The 13,620-nt window shown below is 45.6% G+C and overlaps 1 protein-coding gene across 4 annotated transcripts in view; it reads left to right on the forward strand.

Moving 5' to 3' along the window:
• Positions 1–13,620, forward strand: part of LOC122794391 (CD2 associated protein) — a 3,269,826-nt gene that overhangs the window by 280,960 nt on the left and 2,975,246 nt on the right. The window lies entirely within an intron of this gene.

The following is a 13,620-nucleotide window of genomic DNA, read 5'->3' on the forward strand; positions in this document are numbered from 1 at the left end:
CAGTCCTTCTGCGGCAGAGGAGGACGCCGCCCTAGAGGCCGAGGGGGCCCGAAGAACTTTGGGTCCAGAGAACCCTTCTTTGACAGGCCCACGCAGCAGCCCTGAGGGGTTGCCCGACTGCTCCACTCTGGAGGCAGTCGGGGGACGTTTCTCGAGGCACCCCGCAGCTTGGGAGTTCATCACAGCAGACCACTGGATGCTTCGCATCATATCCAGAGGTTACCATATTCCTTTCTCTTACCCCCCTCGCTTCCCCAAGCACCTCCCCGATGTCCCACCCGATCAGAGGGAGGCCGCAGCTGCGGAAATTCAGCAGCTCCTAGAAAAAAAGAGCCATCCAACACATCCCCCCAGACCAGCTCAGATCGGGTTATTACTCCAGGTTCTTTTTGGTGCCAAAAAAGACGGGGGACCTAACGCCAATCCTTGGATCTCTCCCTCTTGAACCAGTCAGTAACCAAAGAGAAGTTCCGGATGGTCACTCTTCAATCCATTCTCCCCCTTTTACGGGAGAACGATTGGATGTGCTCTTTAGACCTCAAGGATGCGTACTACCACATTCTCATGGACAGACGATCCAGGAGGTTTCTCCACTTCTGGCTAGGGGCCAGTCATTACCAATTCAGGGCTCTCCCCTTTGGTCTCACCTCAGCACCCAGGGTGTTCACCAAAGTGTTAGCAGTGATAGCGGCCCACCTGAGGCTCCAGGGAATTCAGGTTTTTCCGTACCTGGACGACTGGCTCCTGACCGCCCTGACAAGGCATTTACTCTGCACAGCCAGGAACTATTTTCTTCACATTGCTCCCTGGCTAGGGATCACAATAAATATGGACGAATCTTCTCTCATCCCGACTCGGGTCATAGATTTTATCGGGGCCAGGTTAAACACAATCTTGTAGCCTTCTTAACCCCAGAACGATTTCGAACCCTGAGGCTTCATGTGCGGGCCATCCTTCTATCTTCAGCTCCTCCTGCGGAATTGGTCCTGAGGGCTCTAGGCTCAATGGCAGCAGCAATCAATTTATTGCCACTGGCACGTCTGAACATGAGGGTCTTGCAGTGGACCCTCCAAGTCCAGTGGTCGTTTCGTCACTACCCTCTGAGTCATCCCATTCCCCTCAGCAGGGCTTGCAAGAGGGCTCTTGTATGGTGGCTACAATCTCCGGACCTCCACACGGGACGCCCCTTCTCTATGGCCCCTCCTTACCACTGTGACCATGGACACCTCTCGCCTCGGGTGGGGGGGCACTCTTCGGGCAGGACTGTCCAAGGCACGTGGAACAATACTGAGACCTCTTTGCATATCAATGTCCTAGAGATGAGGGCAGTGCTGAGACCTCTTTGCATATCAATGTCCTAGAGATGAGGGCAGTGCTGTTAGCGTTGCAAGCACTTCAGGACCTTCTTCCTGTAGGGACTATTGCGATCCAGACGGACAAACATGTCTGTTGTCTGGTACATCAACAAACAGGGGGGAACCAGGTCTTACCCACTCTGTCGAGAGGCCATGAGAGTGTGGGAATGGGTGATCTCCACCAGCCGTTTTCTCATTGCAACGCACATTCCGGGACGGTCCAACATCTTGGCGGACAGACGCAGTCGCACCATTCTTTCCCCTTACGAGTGGTCTCTCAATCCGCAGGTAGCGAATCAGATTTTTGCCAAGTGGTGGCAGCCCTGTAGCGATCTTTTTGCCTCTCCTTCAAACACCAAATTCAATATCTATTTCGCTTTAATTCCCCAAGTCAGGGAATCCCTGAGAGACACTCTGGTGCATTCTTGGTATCCCAGTCTACTTTATGCTTATCCGCCTCTTCCCCTGATAAAGTTTCTACAGAAAGCCAGTCGGTTGGGGAGCAGGATCATTCTCATTGCCCCACTCTGGCCTCGTCAAACCTGGTTTCCTTACCTTTGGTCTCATCTGGTGAATCCTCCTTGGATTCTAGATCCCCTCCCGGATCTGATTTCCCACCCTCTGGGTCTCCCAACTCCGAACCTGGTCAGTCTCAAGCTCACAGCTTGGCTGCTCCAGTTCCACTCGTAGCTAGGACTCCCAGCATCTCTTCCCCTGTCAAAGCCATTCTAGTAGCAGCCCACAAGCCTTCTACTAGGAAGATTTACCGTAGCAAATGGAAACGTTTCTCGATTTGGGCGGAACGTCAAAACTTGGATCCCTTCACAGCTCCCTTACCTGCTGTGTTAGACTTCTTATCAGGACCGTTTCACCAGGGGGCTAGCTGTTCCACCGTCAAGGTTCAACTAGCAGCTAACTCTCACTACCATGTTGGACATGATCTGCGTCCTTTGATCACTTTAAAACTGTGCAAGACCTTTCTGAAGGGCACCTTCCTGCTCAGACTTCCAGTAAAGGAAGTGGTACCTCCGTGGGATTTGACATTAGTGCTTCAGGCCTTGACAGCTTCCCCCTTTGAGCCTGCAGCTTCAGTGGATCTCAAGTACTTGTCTTGGAAGACGGTCTGTCTCGTCGCCATGACTTCGGCTAGAAGAGTTTCTGAAATTCAAGCCCTTTGTGTGAAACCCCCGTATCTAACCTTTCACAAGGATAGAGTTTACCTCAGGACCAATCCCTCTTTTCTCCCTAAGGTTGCTTCCGAGTCAAATATCAATCAGTCCATTAACCTGCCAGTTTTCTTCCCCAGTCATCAGAACAAAGGGGAATACAAACTACACCTTTTGGATGTGCATAGACAACTTCGATTTTATATTCACAGGACATCTGGTCATAGGCAATCCGACCAGTTGTTCGTCTCCTTTGCTAAAACGAATTTGGGTAAATCAGTATCTAAAGTCACATTGTCTCGATGGATCTCACAATGTATTCTTTTGGCTTATGAAAGTTCTGGTAGGCCCGCACCTCAGGGAGTCCGTGCCCACTCTACCCGATCTATGTCCACCTCTGCTGCCTTTATATCCAGGGTATCCTTAGATGATATTTGTTCGGCTGCCACTTGGGCCTCATCTCATACCTTTATCAACCATTATAAACTGGATATTATCTCCAGAGGGAGAGCATCCTTTGGCTCTGCAGTGCTCCGGAACATCCTTCCATGATGGCCGCCCAAGGTTTAGGTAGCTGGGGACTCTGTCCCATAGGTTGCTACACAAATGAAGTTCGCTGCTTCAGATTAAGAAGTTATGTAATCACCATAATGTTCCATCTGAGTAGATAAACTTCATTTGTCAGCAACCGTCCCCCCCCTCCTTCCCCCTGACCTTGGATTGTTCACATTTGTTGTCTTCAGAGATGGTCTTTGATATTGATCTATCTTTAGCAGTTGCTGTTTTAGGGGCAAACTTGATCTGAGGTCAGTCAGGGTTGGCAGGGGTTGATGGGTAGGGGGAGGAGCTAGGAGCTCGGATCTAAGCTGTTGAAAACTGCTGGCTCGGATCCGAAGTCGGATCCGATACCCATAGGTTGCTGACAAATGAAGTTTATCTACTCAGATGGAACGTTATGGTGAGTACATAACTTCTTATTTATTGACTATATTACATTCATCACTAACCAACCCTTCATAGGTTCATAGGTGTGTATTAGGCTGATGGCCCTGGAGTTTTTACAACCCTAGCCCATAGGATTACCCTGGCATTGTGCCACCTGATCTTAGTTCCCAGTGTCTCTGTTGAGTAAAGCCACTGGAGTGATCCCTGTGGTGAATTTTCTATTTCCCATCCACTTATCAAGATCTCTGTTGAAGAGGGCCAGTGAAGTGCTCTGCTTGACATGTCTGAGAAGTCTATTCCATAGCATTGCAGTCTCTGGGTTATGAACCTGTCCCTCCAGCATGTTCTGTTGATTGGGTTAATGAGATTGAGGTCTCTGGAGCATGTGGTGTGGAGGGATTGGGATTTCCATGTGTAACATTTCTAACAGAGCTGGGTCAGACATGGCTTTGTAAGTCAAGCAGAAATAGCCTGTAAGTAGGCGATATGAGACTGAGAATAGCTAGTTTTTTATGTCTGTCCATATAGGACAAATGTTTAAGGCCTCGGTTCCTCTTTGTGAGGTACTTTTGCAGCCTCTCCAGTTGTTGAAGGTGTTTAGTGAGGTACATGCCAAATGGGGCATTGTGCTGAATAATTGGCCTAATGAGGGAAGAGTAGAGGGAGACTATGACCTCTTTCTTCCTGGATGCAAAACCCTTAGTAATGAGATGTGCCACATAGAAGGACTTTCTGACCACAGTGGCAATGTGGTGGTCAAAAGAGAAGTGGCTGTCAACCTGTGTTCCCAGATCTCTTATAACGCCTTGTGTGTTCAGTGGACTACCATTGATGTGGTAATTCATGGGAACCGGGTTTTTCCCAAAGGGGATGACTACATTTTTTTGTCATTGAGCTTAAGGCCATGGTTCTGACACCAGTCATTGTTCTCCGTGAGGCCTTTCTGTAGGATGCCAACATCACTTGGGGAGTTAATAATAGCTCCCAACTTGCAATCATCTGCAAACTTTGTCGGCTAGAGTCCCTTCGTGTTGGCCTGGACTTCAGAGAAGTAGATACCAAACAGGAGAGGACCCAGGACCAAACCCTGTGGAACTCCACTCATGACTGGTCGGCAGTCTGACTTGGAGTCAGCTACAGTCACACTGTGGGTTCTACCTGCGTGCCAGTTTGCAACCCACCTAATGATATAGGGGTTGATGCCTCGCTTAGTGGGCTTTTCTATGATTCCTGAGTGGGGAATGGTATCAAAGGCCTTGGCCAGATCCAAGGTAGGCTGTATGAACCACCTTGCCTTCATCCACAGCTCTGGTGACTGACTCCAAAGTTGACCAAGTTGAGCAGGTATGATCTACCCTTCACAAAACCAAACTGTGTGGGGTCCAGAGATTGGAGATTCTCTATATCCTTGTTTATTAGGTCCATGATGATGCGTTCCATAGCTTTGCATATCAGACTAGTCAGGCTAATGGGGCGATAGTTCCCAGGGTCTGTAGTCACTCCTCCTTTGTGGAGAGGGATGACTGCAGCAGTGTGCCATTCGGTAGGGACAAAGCCTGCGGTGAGGCTGTGATTGAATAGGGCACACAGGTGAGGTGGCAGTTCACTCTGTAGTTCATGTAGAACACAGCCAGGGATATTGTCAGGTCCCATAGAAGCTGTATTCCTGGCCTTGGACAGTGCTGTTTTAACCTGTGCAGCAGTAATACTGGGTGCCTGTCAATTTGCTGGTATTGTGACTGGCCCCTTGGGGGGGGGAGGGGTAAAGTTGGCACTGAATCTGTCTGCCAGTATATTGGCAGTATCTTTTGGCTCGGTATAGGAGGTACCATTGTGATGTAGCTCATAGCAAATCTGGATGTTCTTCATCTCACATTGCTGCAGTCCTTACACTTGGGTAGTCCGCTGTCCTCGGTCGGCCCGAATATCAAAGTATTAGGCTGACGTCGGTCAAGGCGCTTAAGACTGACATCAGGACGTCAGTGTACAAATGCGCATGACCGACGTCATATCCTCAGTCTTTTTTTGCCGCATGGTCCGATGCAGAAGCAGCGTTGCAAGTGCCGTTCGGCGTTCTGAAATTTTTCGAATACGGAGTTTCAGACCGAGTCAAAGTTGGCTAAGTACCCCGTTGGGGAATATTTTAGTTTTTTCTTGCCTCAGTGGTTTACCGGATGTCAGAAAAAGTTAATAACTGTATTTCTTGTGGGAAGCAGATACCGCATAGAGATTATCATACTTTGTGTATTCCTTGTTTGGGGCCTGAGCACGACGTTGTTGGGTGTCGCTTTTGTGCTAGGTTTAATAAGCGCACTATTAAGCGGAGGTTAGATTGTGCCAGGTTGGTCTTCGGGAAGCGGTGCAATTACAATATGCCGTCGGATGCTCTGACGCCCGCTTCTTCGAAGAAGCGCAAAGACAAAGCAGCTAAACCCAGGCAAGAAGAGTCGTCCGTACCGGACGCCGGTTCTTTGGAGGCATCGGTGGAACCGGTGGTTCCACCGGAGGCTTCTCTGGAGTCCCAGGGGGAGACTTTGATATTGCAGGATGTGGCCTCTCAGGAGGCAGGTCAGGCTGAAGGGGCTTCTCAGGTTACTGTACTCCCCTCCCTTCCTAGGGTGGTTAGGCCCTCTCCTTCTGTTTCCAAGGCTTCTCCCAGAGGCAGGCCAGGTTTAGCTTTTGTTGGTGTCACTCCTAGTTCTTCAGGATCTGTGCCCAAGAAGCACATGCTCAAAATGGCAGAAGATTTAATTACTTTGATTAGAGGTTCTTTGCCCCCTCCTGATAAGAGGCCTAGGGTGGAACCAGAGTTGGGGAGTTTTGAGCAGGTTTCGGATGTTTCAGAGTCTTCGGCTGAAGACTTGCAGGAGTATTCTCCTTATTCGGATTCTGATGTGGATGATTCTACTCCTTCTGCTTCTCCTCCAGAGGATTTTTCTTTTTCAGAGACTCTTCATTCTATGAGGGAACATTTTAAGTGGGAAGGTCAGGACTTCTCTGATTCCAGGAAAAGGCTTAGGGAATTTTGCTTTTACCCCAGCATAGGCCTTTGGCTATTCCTCCTGTTCTGGATGTTGTGGAAGATGTGTTTGCGGAGGCTTCACTTAATCCTGATTCTTTGCCTCCTGCTCCTGTTAAGCCGGACAGGTATTACAGGGTGCCTGAAGCTCATAAATATCTGTATAAGAGTCCTAGGGCAGACCCAGAAACAGTTAGTCAGGGACCTAAGGGTGTCAAGGCCTCTGTGGTAAAAATCCGGTTCCTCCAGATAAAGAGGCCAGAGCTTTGGATAGATGGGGAAAGAAAGTCTATACTTCTTCCACCTTAGCTATGAGGGCTTTGAATTGCCAGTTTCACATGTTGAAATATCAAAACTATCTTCTTTCTCAATTGAAGTCTAAGGTAGATGCTCTGGCGGAAGGCATTGAGTGTAAAGAATTGCAAGATTTGGTACATGTTTCTGAACAGGTGGGTAAGCATTCTTTGCAATGTGGATTTGATGCTGTACAGGCCTCGTCTAGGGTGGCTGCCACTGGGTCAGTTCTTCGCAGGCACGCCTGGCTGAGGAATCAGAATTTATCTGACCATGTTAAAACAAGAATTTTAGATGCTCCTTTACAGTCTGATGTATTGTTTGGTTCACCTGTGGAGGCAGTTTTAAAGAAAATGGAAGACAAGGCTAAGTCTATGCAGACTGTTAAAGATTTTTTGCAAGTTCAGCCTCCGAAGTTTAGTAGGAATTGGCCTGCTAAGGGGTGGACGTACCCTTCTTATGATTCACAATCTAGGGGAAGATCTAGACGTGGTAGGGGCAGAGCTCAGGGCTCTTTCAGACCTAGGACAGGGAGTTCACCTGCACAGTCTTCGGGTGAGGGCAGGGGCCAGTCCTTTCGTAAACAGGCCCAATGACCTACCTTTTCAGCTGCCAGAGCCTTCTTGTCTGGCAGCACCTTTGGGAGGAAGGTTGGCACTTTTCAAAGAAAATTGGAATTTGATTACCCAGGACAAATGGGTATTGGATATTATACACCAAGGTTACAGGTTTTATTTCCATACATTGCCTCCTTTCAAGGGCATGCCAGACGTTCCTCCTCAGCAAAGAATAGAGGCTCACAAACAAATTTCTCTGCTGCTGCAAATAGGGGCCATACAGCCGGTCCCTCTGCCAGAAGTAGGCCTGGGATTTTATTCACGTCTGTTCCTAGTACCAAAGAAGGGGAACACGTGGAGACCAATTTTGGATTTGTCTATCCTCAACACTTATCTGGACATTCCCAAGTTCAAAATGTTGACGTTACAACAGCTTTTACCTCTGCTGGGCAAAGATCACTGGATGGTGACTCTGGATCTCAAGGAAGCTTACCTTCATGTTCCTATCAGGCTAAGTTGCAGGAAGTATCTGCGTTTTCGAGCTGGGACTTCTCATTATCAGTTCTCTGCATTGCCCTTTGGCTTATCTACTGCGCCCAGAGTGTTCACAAAGGTTCTGGCTCCAGTGATAGCTTTCTTCAGGCTAAAAGGAATACAGATCTATCCTTATTTGGATGATTGCCTGATTCTGGCCAAAGGAAGGGACGAGCTTCTTCATCATTTGCAATATGTGATAGCAGTGCTAAGATGCCTGGGGTATTCTGTGAGCGAAGTAAAGTCCAGTCTAGTACCCTCTCAAGACATGTGCTTTCTGGGTGTGAGACTGAATACAGCATCCCAGATGGCCTTTTGACCCCGGACAAACAAAAGAATCTTTCACTTTACTTCCATCAATTGTCTCATCTGTCCAGGCTGACTGCAAGGACAGTCCTTCAAGCCTTGGGGTTCATGGCATCTTGTATTCTGGTGCTTCCCAATGCCAAACTACATATGAGGAAGCTACAATGGTATCTCAAAATGTATGGACTCAGCACTGCCAAGATATGGACACTGTCATTCAGATAATACCTTGCATTCAAAAGGAATTTTTGTGGTGGGCTCAGGAATGTCACCTAAACAAGGGACTCTCTGTGACCCGGCCAGAGGCGAGTCAGATTCTAACGACAGATGCCTCAGACAAAGCTTGGGGAGCTCATCTAAATGGAAAGTGGATACAAGACACGTGGCCTGCCAGACTACAACATCTACATATCAACTTGAAGGAGATGTTAGCAGTCCAATTTGCATTAATAGCTTTCAAGGATTTACTTCTTCCAGGGCAGGTGTTGGTTCTAACAGACAACACAACTGTCATGTGGTACATCAACAAGCAAGGGGGAACACATTCTTATCCTCTATGCAGGCAAGCAATTATTTTGTGGGAGACTGCTCTCAGTTTACAACTCAATCTTCAGGCAAGGTTTCTGCCGGGAGCACAGAACTCCTTAGCAGATGTGTTGAGCAGACAATTATGGATCCCCACGAGTGGAAATTGGATCCTCATGTATTTCAGAAATTGACAGTGTCATGGGGAACTCCAGACATAGATCTGTTCGCTTCTCCACTAAACTACCAGCTGCCAAAGTTTTGCACAAAAAGGTTTCATCCCACAGCTTGGAAAGTGGATGCTCTTTCTTTCAATTGGAGCAATCTTCATGTGTATGCCTTTCCACCTCTGCCTCTCCTCCCAAAGGTACTCCTAAAGGTCAGACAGGACAAGCCGAAGATGATTCTAATAGCTCCAGATTGGCCTCGACAGTACTGGTACCCATTACTGAGAAGTCTGGTTCGGGAGCCTCCATGGCCTTTGCCTTCGATTCCACACCTACTGTCTCAAGAGAACAGTCATTTACTCAATGTCAAACTTCACTCTCTTCACCTAACAGCCTGGCATATTCTGTTTTAAACCCTGGAGGGTCTCAGCTTCCGCAGCAAGTTTTGAATGTTATTTTGGAGGCCAGAAGGCCCAGTACAGGGAAAGTATACGCAGATAAATGGAAGAGATTTTTATTTTGGAGTGCAGCAAAGGAATTTGATGTTGCTAAGCCTAATTTAAGTGTGGCTCTTCAATATCTTGCTGAGTTACTGGACAAAGGTTTGTCCTTCTCTTCTATTAAGATTCATGCTGCAGCAATTTCTGCTCACTATGACTGTGATCCACCATTGTTTTCTCATCCTTTGTTTAAGCAATTCCTTAGAGGGGCAAAGAATATAAGACCCCACGTGAGCTCCTACTCCTGCTTGGGATCTCAATTTTGTGTTGGAGAAACTCACTCTACAACCTTTTGAGCCTGCAGCTACTGCCGAGTTGAAATATTTATCATGGAAGACTGCTTTTTTGTTGGCCATTACCTCTGCGAGAAGGGTTTCTGAATTACAGGCCCTTATGGCAGTTGAGCCTTTCTTAATTTTCCATAAGGATAGGGTATCTTTACGTACTAATCCCTCCTTTATGCCTAAGGTGGTTTCTAGTGTGGCTTTAAACCAAACTATTCATTTGCCTACTTTTTATGCAAACCCCCAAAATAAAGGGGAAAAGATTTTGCACACCTTGGATATACACAGGCAGTTGCGATATTATTTGAGCAGAACTAAAGGGTTCAGGCAGTCTCAGCAGTTGTTTGTTTCTTTTGCTTTGGGTTCTCAGGACAAGCCTGTGTCAAAACAAACTATTTCTAAGTGGATTGGGTTTTGTATTGCTTTCTGTTATTCCCATCATGGTAAGGAAGTTCCAGCTGGGATTAGGCCTCATTCCACTAGAGCTACTGCCACTTCTACAGCTTTTTTAAGGGGGGTGGCAACTAAAGATATTTTGGAGGCAGCTACTTGGAGTTCAGTGCATACTTTCTCTAAGCATTACCACCTTCCACTTTACTCTAAATCTAGGGCTGGGTTTGCCACTGCTATTTTACAGGGCATTTTGGCAGCTCCTACTACTTTATAGTTTTGCCATCCTCCCTTACCTCTGCTTTGGGATTCTACCCAAGTGTAAGGACTGCAGCAATGTGAGATGAAGAACATAGTACAGTTTTGTACCTACCATAAATGTAGATGTTCGAAGATCCACATTGCTGCAGTCCAATTTACCCTCCCTCCTTCCCCTCTGTTGTTAGAGGCGGTTGTGTGGTTTGGGTTGTAAATATTGTACATATTGTATATATATATATTGTTCATATGATTAGTGCAAGGGTGGTTGGTTGTTTTTTGCTGTCTTTTGGTTTTGACCTTTCTGTTTAGGGTCTTCTGACATCTGGGGCAAGAAAAGACTGAGGATATGACGTCGGTCATGCACATTTGTACACTGACGTCCTGATGTCAGTCTTAAGCGCCTTGACCGACGTCAGCCTAATACTTTGATATTCGGGCCGACCGAGGACAGCGGACTACCCAAGTGTAAGGACTGCAGCAATGTGGATCTTCGAACATCTACATTTATGGTAGGTACAAAACTGTACTTTATTGCTGTGGAGATTCTTTGCATAACTATAGAAGGCCTTGGGGTTGTCTTTACTATTTGTTGCAGTTCTGTTTTCATAGCTAGCTTTAGAGGATTTGATGAGGGACCTCAACTTTTTGTATAGGCTGATAAGGGAGTTTTTCCAGTCTTGGGACTTCACCTTATTCCGCATCACATCAGTTTCCGCCTTCTGTTGTAGAGTTTTTTTATGGCAGGGGACCACCAGATTGGCTTCCTTTTTTTAGAGGAAAGCGTCTTGGTCCTATTGGATATGGCGAGATCCCTGCATTTGTGTATGTGTTCGTACAATGCATTGGTGTATGATTCGGCGGTCATGCAACTGATCCCCATTTGCATGGGTGCAGTAAAGTTAGCCACCCCTATTTTTAGGAGCCCAAAGTTAGTTTTGGAGAAGTTTTTCATGGTGCTTACCTTTGCGGGGGTGGGGGAGGGAGCTGTGTGGATTTCCAAGGTGATTAGTTTGTGGTCGGATCTAACCAGATAGGAGTTGACTATTGGTGTAGAGCAACGGTCGCCCATATTACTAATGACCAGGTCAAGGATTTTGCTACTTTTAGTGGAGGTAGGAACGAGCTGGTCCAGGGATTTGGAAGTAATGAAGTCCAGAAAACGTTTGGCAAGTGTATTGATACATGAGTAGTTTTCACAGTTAATGGAGGGGTAGCTGAAGTCGCCCAGTATGAGAGTGTTAGGTTGAACCTTAATATTCTCCAGGGTGCTTAGGAACATGGAGTGTGAGTCTTGGGACATGGTTGAGGACCTATAGCAGGCTACGACCTGAATTGCTGTCTTACCCAATGTTAGCTGCACCTGATGGATCTCAGATGCATTATGTTGGGCTACAATCTGGAGGTGTGCGCATCCTTTATGAATACGGAAACACCACCACCTTTGGAGCTTCTGTCCAAGTTCTGAGGCCGAAAGGTGTGGAATGAGTTATAGCCTGCTAGTGCAAGGGTGCTTTCTGCTGCCTTGAACCAGCTCTCTGTTATGGCACAAATGTCAATGTTCTCCATTTTAAGGAGTGCTTCGAGCGAGTGCATTTTGAGATTTAGACTTCTAGCGTTTAGCAGCATGAACCTCAGATTGCATTTATTTGTAGCTGTTACGGTGGTAATTTGGTCTTTGGAACACCACGTAAAAAAGGCACTATAGGGGTGGCAAGAGCCTTGGCCAGTACCTGGAAGCCCAGAGGTGACTGATGCAGACCATCTCTGGCAAAGCATCGAGGTCTGTTAATCATGTCATCCCAGGCAGACAGATACTGGATCCCCTTAGAGTGACTCCAGAAACTTAGCCAGTTGTTGAAATCAATCATTTTCTGCTTGTAGTGTGGTATTGTGATTGATGGTAGGTTGCTGCTCAGGGCTAGGGTCATACCTGCCTGGGCTACATAATCCAAGACCTCCTCCAGGTCTCTTCATGTAGTCCAGGCAAGTACATCTCAGGTCATTTACACCCACGTGTACAATGACATATTTGTACCTGTTGTCAAGGGACCCGAGTGCGTCATTAAGGAAAAGGGCATCTAACATTTACATATTAATAAAAGAAAACAAAATATACCACAAAGAATCTTATTGGAATTATTTTGAAAAGATTGATAAACACCCCCCTCAAGATGATGAGAAAAAAATAATTCTTAGGTCATCAAAACATTCGACATTCTCTCCCCATTGGCACTTGTTTACATGGAGATTCTTGCATAGAAATTTTCATACACCACATAAATTTGCTCTAATGTTTAACAAACAAGAAAGCTGTTGGATGTGAATTGAAATTAGAAGCGAACTGGGAACATGTTTTCTTTGAGTGTATAAAATTAAAATCCTACTGGAATAATATAAACATTTTTTCAGACAATATTTAATGACAATTTTGAATTAACAATCATTGGTGTTGTTTAACTCCCCAATACCTAACAGCATTTCAAGCAATAGACGTATTATGGACTTTATTATCTATAGCCAGAGAGACAATAACCATCAACTGGAAAAAGCAAACTTCTCCATCATTTAAAGAATTTAAAATTCTTACTATGGCTGTTGGTCAAATGGATTTGAATCCATTAAAAATAGAACCAACAGAATTGCATCATTTCAGAACTCTTGGTTAATAGTAATTGAAACCTTGGAGAAAATGGGCAACATATCTAACTAAACAGATATGATTTACTTTAATTGCGTATGCTACTTTTCAGATGATTAGACACCTTTGTAAATAGTTACTTTTTTGATTGTTTAACTGCATGTAGGTTTTTGTTTTTACCGGTTTCAGAATTTTCAGATTGTTACATACATGTTTGTTAGAAAATTATATTTTCTTTTAGAAAACAATAAAAATATAAAAGAAAAAAAAGAAGTTAAAAAATGTCCTCTTGAAAAGCCTCATATTCAGTCTTTCCTTCATTTCATTTCTTGATTTCTGCAGTTTTATCAGATCATCTGAATAACTTAATGCTTTTTTCTGTTCTTTACAGCCTTTTGTAATTTTGTCTTTATCAAGCTTCTTACTTATTTTAAATGCCCCTGAACACATTTCCCTTTCATCTAAATTACTAGAGACCATCTCCTGTACAGCTGAAACCTGAACTGCTTTTTGCTGAAGTCACAAGATTCTTTCCCATTGTAGTTTTTTTTTCTCCTTTTTTAGTAGATTTTCTCTTATTTTCTCCAGATTTCTTCTTTGCTGACATCCAGTCAGTAAAGTGACTAGCAATTAACTGAACTTAACCCAGATTGTTAGCATTTACTGTCTGCTTTGCTTT

Source organism: Protopterus annectens, chromosome 2.part1 (genome assembly GCF_019279795.1).
Source record: "Protopterus annectens isolate FY-2018-M chromosome 2.part1, PAN1.0, whole genome shotgun sequence".
Taxonomy (NCBI): Eukaryota; Metazoa; Chordata; order Ceratodontiformes; family Protopteridae; genus Protopterus; species Protopterus annectens.